The following is a 7,473-nucleotide window of genomic DNA, read 5'->3' as shown; positions in this document are numbered from 1 at the left end:
AAGCTACCTAGAGCCCAGCTGGACTCCCATCTGCGCTCTCCCCACTGCACAGGACCGAGCATGGGAAATTAAAGCAGCATTCAGCATGCAGATGAAGGACCTCCTACAAAGCCAATAATCCCAATGACCCAAGCGGTGCGTGCTGCTACATAAAAATCCTTGGGAGAGAGATGCATGCTTTCTGCTGCAATCAGTTTACCTACCAGCCCTCCCGTGTAATATATCCCTGTGAGTGCGTGTTCTGTTCTGGAACAGCTGAACAGAACAGCCGTTTAACAACAGACTGCACAGGGAGACACTGAAGACTAAGATGCTGAAGACGCAGTAATAATTGCTCGAGTATGTAGAACAGGTACCGATTCTTGTCAAAACAACGAGTCTTGTGGGGCTTGACTGCTGCTAACATAAGAACCCCTTCCCCTCGTTAGCAGAAGCCTTGGTGCGACTGCACAACATCCAACACCTTAGCAAAGCAGACTGACGTACCACCTCGAGTGACAGCTGCTAGAATCTGCTGTTGAAGACCGACAGGCGCTGACATTGTCCTGTACGTCGTACAAAAGACAAGCAGCTATGCAGGCTCCCCCTCAAGAAGCCGCATGAGTTGAAGAGTTCCCTGCAGTTTTCACAACTTCTCAAGACTATCTTTGCAAGTTCTAGGATTAGCAACACATCAAATCAGCACAAAAGCTTAAATACACCAACCAAAATTATTGTAAATAGCACAAGACCAGCAATTCGGAAGCAGCAGCATTCCATTAATAAGTCACCAGCGCTAAGATTCATTCTGCTGGAGTAACTTTGAACTAAGGTCATAGATTTTACTATACCTGAAACAGACTGTATGTGCTTTGACTTCCTAGGGTAGAAAAATGGAGTCAGAATATAAGCCCTTACATTCAATACCCAGGAAAACTTAATAGGCATACACAATAGAACATAGCCAAATAAAGTTTTTCAAAGAAAGCCCCTCCTCCTCCTCTTAATAAAAACCTAGTTGTTGCGGGATAGTAAAGATCACAGCCCACACTGGACAATCAGCTTAGCATCGCGTTTCAGTCAGGCTTTAGAGCCAAGACTACCAACATTTACTGTGTTCACCTGAGCAGGCTTTGGTACAGTGCATAAGTCCCCACATCCAGCTGTATGAGGATGTGCTGCAAAGGCCTCATAAATAACAGGATAATCACTGCCACAGATTTCCTGCGACTTGGACACTTTATACTTCCCCTTCCAACAGCTGATATTTTTAAGAGGAAGTATCAAAAAAATGCAGTGCTGAAGTTACTAGACAAATGCAGAAGTTCAGCAGCATTTCTGCATCTAGAATCCGGGATACTGTCCCAGAAGAAACAGCATGCTCTAACACAGGTCACTTGGAAGGGAAGCCAAATACTATTCTCAGGAAATCTGCTCCTTCATACTATGCAGAATTATGATTTTATAGCAGGGAAAATTACTCCACAGTTCTCAGCCACCAAACAACAGAATCGCTGACGTTAGAAGGCACCTCTGGAGATCATCTAGTTCCAACCCCCTGCTCAAAGCAAGCAAGAGCAGGCTGGTCAGGGCCATGACCAGCTGGATTTTGATTATCTCCAAGAATGGAAACCACAAAACTCCCTGAGCAACCTGTTTCTCTGTTGTCACCTTTACAGTAAAACATGTTTTCTTACATTTAAAGGGAATTCCCTGTATTTCAGTTTGTGCCCACTGCTGCTGGTTATTTCAGCAGATACTGCTGAGAAGAGTCTGGCTCCATCTTCTTTGCTCCCTCCCACCAGGTATTTGTATACTTCGCAGTAAGATTCTCTGAGCCTTCTCTTCCCCAGTGCTCTCAGCCTCTCTTCACATGAAAGATGGTCCAAACCTTTAACGGTCTTTGTGGCCCTTTTCTGGACCCACTCCATTAAGTCCATGTCTTCCTTCTACTGGAAAACCCAGAACCAGACACAGCACTCCAGATGTGGTTTCCCCAGAGCTTAATCAAGGGAGAAAACCACCTCCCCAAACCTGCTGGCAGCATTCTTCCTAATGCAGCCTGAGGTAACATTGGCCTTCTTCGCCACAAGGACACCTTGCCAACTCTTGTTCAATGTGGTATCCACCAGGACCTCTAGTCCTTTTCTGCAAAGCTACTTTACAGTCAGCCAGTCCCCAGCCTGTAGCAGGGCACATGGTTATTCCTCCCTGGGTGCAGGACCTGGCATTTTCCTTTGTAGAACTTCATGAGATTCCTGTCAGCCTATTTTTCTGTCAGTTCTGATTGTTCTATCAGTCTGTCAAGGTCCCTCTGTATAGCAGCACAGCCCTCTGCTATATCAAACACCTTCCAATTTTGTATCATCTGCACTCTGAGGAAACGAGTCAGGAATCACCTCCTACACTCAACACAACGATGTGGCTTAGTCTTCTCTTCACACAGACATCAAGAAACCAACCTTCTTGCCATAAGCTTAGAGTTAGAAGTATCACTGTTTCTTAAAATTGACAATATGGACGTTCTTCCATTTAATTATTCATAAAATTCCAGTTGCCACAGGGCACTTTGAGGCCACCTCTGCTCTCGACAGGTCAGGGATCTGCTCAGGTAATGCTCAACTCCATGCTGCAACCATACAAGTCATCTTTCACACAACTTGTTTCTTGGGTACTATAATGCCCCTGTCTCTCGCAGGAGGCTTGCTGGCTCAGCACACGGACAGGTAAATTCAGATGTATTCAAGAAAAAAGATAGGAAATAGAATTATGCTGCCACTGTCAGCACAGTACACAATGGCTACAAGGGGAGATCGTGCAACATGGCAATTCATGAAGCCCATCACAAGCTCCTACTGCCTTCTTCCTCAAAACAGATGGGGACTTACCTGTGAGTGTGCCAATACATACAAGCCTGATATTTCAAGCAAACATCATGCCTTGCACACAAGCTAAATATATATAAAATATATTTATATTTAATACATATACACATCATAAGAGACTCTCCCCTGCCACAAAGATGGGGTGTGAAATCCGTCCATGCAAAAAGTAATACCACCACAAATTGCTATTCAAGCATCCAAGCTTTTATTCAGAAACTTGGGAGTTACCACAGAACAGAAAAAAAGTTGTGTTTGAACATGACCAAATAGTTTGGAGCAGCGATAAGTCTAGATAGAAAGGCTGGCAAGGCATTCATTGTGTAACTGCTCTGACCCACTGAAGATTTGATCAGCTCGGTAGATAACCGGCCTTCTAACTTCAAATGCAGTTATCATGCTACATCTAGAATTTAAATAAAGACCCTAGTTTTATCAATTAAAATACTCCCGTTTCTAAAGAAAGTCATTGTCTATGTGAAAAAAAATCTCCATCAGCTGACTCGCTATATGGTACAGAGTTTTCCATAACAGGGTTTTCTACAATTGATTCTTTCAGCCCAGAAGGCTTTTCCAGAGGAGCTCTAGAGGTGGAAACGGATGAGCCTCCCCTTATTTCTTACCTGCCACACTGCTTCACAAGTTTCCTACTGTGAAGAATTTGACATTCTTTTTAGCCTGCTACACATCCTGCCCCTTCTTGGGCTTGGTAGACTTTCACACAAAAGAAAGATCTAATGCAACTAAGATCCATGCCATAACACAGAATACTAATACCATATTCATTTCTATGTCCCACAGTGGCCTTCTTTTCTTATCCCGATCCTATCATCTAGCTGCTAGGGCTGAAAAGTTCTGCAGCCATCCACTTAGCGCAATGCTCAGCCATTTCCTCTAGACGAGCAGTATTCTCATTAAACCCACTAACATTACTGCAGAGCTAAAATCCACCCTTGCTTTTACAACATAAAAGTCATTCTACTTTTAGGTGCATTTTGCATTGTTACTTCAAATACTTTTTGTTGCTCTAACCTTTAAGATGACAAACATCAAAATGAGATGAATGCAAAGCTGTAAGCAATCATAACAGCAAACTTCACTACAGTTCAGTAGAATAACTTCTGAATAGTTGAAGATTCTTACCATAACAGACAAAAGGTGTGCAATTTCATAAAACAACTGGTGCTAGATTTGTAAGTCAGGCTCAGTTTTACATGCAGAAACACATTAGTAATTTGGGCTCATTTAAACACACTGGCTCCTCTACAAGTCTCACCCCTGCCTAACCCCTTGTCCCTAAGTGTAATAGCTAAAATACTGAGCTCAAGTTTGGAATAAGCATTTCATCATTACACTTAACTTTCAGAGCAGTCTTTAAAGTCAGGATATTATGGAATCTTCAGTTTATTACGTGAGGAATTTGACAACTAGTTTGAAGAGCACGTTTGCATGAACATCTTCGAGAAAGATCGAATACCCCCAGCAGATAGAAGTGCTCTTTTACAGCGCTTTGGTATAATGAAACACCTGGTTGGAATCACAACACACATACTGGCATTGGATTCCAGTAAAAGGAAATTAAGTTGAGGTCGACTTTTCCTATAATGGAAAACTTCATCTTTAAGTTAAGCCACATTTGGAGATTTTATGTTCAATTACCTGAAGTATTTACAGCTTCTTTAGAATAGCCAGAGCCCTTCAAACATATTACAATTCAGTATTATTTAAGCTAGATATTGTGGTGATTGTCTGAATACCTACAAGGTGAGGCAAATTTACCTCACAATAACACAACCCCCAAGATTTCAAGGATCTAGGGAAAGTCACATAAAAGAATCGCCTTTTTAGAAGTCCTTACCAATGTTATCTGCAATTAGCCAGAAATACCATTTTAGTTTTTCTCTGTTCAGAGTGAGAAACAAAATAACAATATGACGTAATAATGAGAATAACCAAATGTTTGTCCCACTAACTGAACTTCTTGGAAGATACATTTTCTTTGCTAGAACATTAAAAAACAGTCAAGTCATTCTTCAGGCTGTTAAAGGAAACTTGCATACTTGAAAGCTTTTGTCCAGCTATGATAAACTACCCTAATAAAGGTACAGTTTTCTCTCTATAAAGCTAATACCTTTTCCCATAAGCTTTCTATCTCTCACCACACTCCACCATCCCAACCACTGCTTAGAGCACAGAATGCAGATCGGCAGCACAGACATTCAGACCACCTATCTTTCACGTAGCCTTAAACAACAACAAAGCACTCCAGTAAGCAAGCATAGCTTATGGCATCCTGAAGGTGGAACACAGCAAGGGGAACACTACATCTTCATAGTGCAGATTTCAGCATTTTTCTTGGGATGCCATCTGGCAGAAGGAGTTAGACAAACTGGTCAGCTGAAACACAACAACATTTCAACTTGGCCATGAGAATCCTTACAATATGAGCGATCTTCAACTAATTAAGAAGGACAAAGGTAAGACTTTCACATTACAGAGATACCCTCTAGGTACACCACTTCTCTCAAGCATTTGCATCTGCAATAGATCTATTTTTTGAGACATTTTGGTTCATTTAACTGTTTAGCAGGACAAGTCTTGGCTAACTGGCGTAGCAATGGTCTTCAAAATTATTCTTCTCAGGATTAAGCAGATGTCAGAGAGATAATGCAGAAAGCCCAGTGCTATAAAAACGCAGCCATGATAGCAGCTTCCCATACTAGTTTTAGTACTTCCTGATTACTTCTGATTTGAACATTTTAAGACACCCACAATGGACTCTCCAAAATGCAGTAAACTATGACAAAACTAAATAACTGTCAGCAGACACCATGCAAGTATTAGATCACTGTCAGACAAATTATATCTGAAGAGAGCAAGCAGCGACACTGAAATTTACTGTTACACAAGCTCAGAGGTGTATTGAAGCTGATGAAGCAAGAAAGTAAGTTCAGCAGCTAATCAAATGGCAGATGAAGATCAGTTTTAAGTGATGGTAATGAAGTCTGTTAGACTATGACTTTCAGGATTTATCCATATACATCTTACTGGTTTTCAGAGCAAGTTTATCATTAGAGTAAAGATAGACCTTAGAAGGCAAAGCTTGTTATAGCAGCCATATAATATACGGAAGTCTAAAAAGTTAGAAGCAAATGGTCAATCTTTCCGAGAAGTGGGGGTGTTTAATTTTGAGAGAATTTGATAAAAACAGGAGAAATAGATGAAATAAAGTAACCACACAAAAAATATTTATGAGATTGTAGAGCTTACTGTCACGAGATATGACCAAACCCAAGAATTTAGTATAAGCTTAACTGTCCACTTTCAAAGGGGAGGAGGGAGTAAACACCATGAAAAGAATAAAAAAAAGCTTTTCAGAACATAAAAGTTACAACAATGACAACCAGAAGATCCGGTCTAAGCCAGTTTTGCATGTTGGACCTTTAGGTGATTACTGGCTTAATCTGTACAGGAAGAAAAAGGTTGAAAAGTTTTTACATTCATTCCGCTTCCTTTGCTGGAGCAGATCCCCATTTCCCTGTGTCCAGCTGGAAGGCTGAAGAAGTCACATGTTCTAAGACAGTGAGTAAGAGTAAACGAGCATGATATTCCAGTTGACTACATCGCCTGTTTTCCTTGGTGTAGTTCCATTCTAAAAGAATCATGTGGATACCATTGTTCAACCATACCTCAATATTTCCAAGTCTAAAATCCTCCACTTTTCTTTGTAACCAATGATACAAGTACAGAGGAAAGAAAATCTATTTCAGTTTCAGGCAATGTGTGGTTTTTTTTAAATAGAGAGAAAGAAAAAGAAGGACCATTACTTGGCCAGCCATAGGACGCAATATTTTTCGGTCAATGCTGAAGTAACCAAAGGTATCAACTAGGTTATCCTGTAGTTCTTTTACTCTTTTAAAAGGCCAGGTATGTCCAATTAGGAACACATCTTCAATTCACAAATAAGCAATTTAAAAGCACAAGGGAAAAACATTGGCAGGAATTTTCAGGGCTCAAGAACTCAAAGAGACAGTATTAAGGTATCAAAACCCAAGAGGTGAAGCGTAGTGCCTCTAAACACATCTCCAGGGGAGTCATCTAGTAATCTGCTAGTCTACAGCAGCTCTGGATGAAAATGTGTAATACCAGTACCCACACCTGTCTGTAAGATAAATGCACAAAGTCATACTGGGAAAAAATTTAGACAACAAAAGCACACTGAAGCCTTCGGACTTTGTAAGTCTGGATTAGTGAAGTATAAAACAGATAATATATACTCAGACCAAAATAAAAGCTAAATTTAAGCTAATGCTGTATAAAAATTAAGCAAGTCATACTAATCACTCATGGCTGAATCCTAATATTAGCACTATCTGTAGAAAATAGTTCTAGATTTGGAAAATGGAAAGACTGCATTTACAGGAAACAGAGATTGTGTGTTACTGTTGCAACACAAGACTTCAACCCCCACTTGAAGAGTCAGCTGATGACAGCAATCATTTTCCAGCATTGTCTTAATTTCTCCTTCCCCATCCTCGCAAGCTGATGTCCATAGTAGTTTGTAAGTTTTGAATGCCATGCTTTGTGCCCTGATTTAGAATTAAAATTAGTT

Source organism: Egretta garzetta, unplaced genomic scaffold, assembly GCF_000687185.1.
Source record: "Egretta garzetta isolate BGI_Z169 unplaced genomic scaffold, ASM68718v1 scaffold85, whole genome shotgun sequence".
In the NCBI taxonomy this organism is placed as follows: Eukaryota; Metazoa; Chordata; class Aves; order Pelecaniformes; family Ardeidae; genus Egretta; species Egretta garzetta.
Note: the sequence above shows the minus strand (reverse complement) of the source record.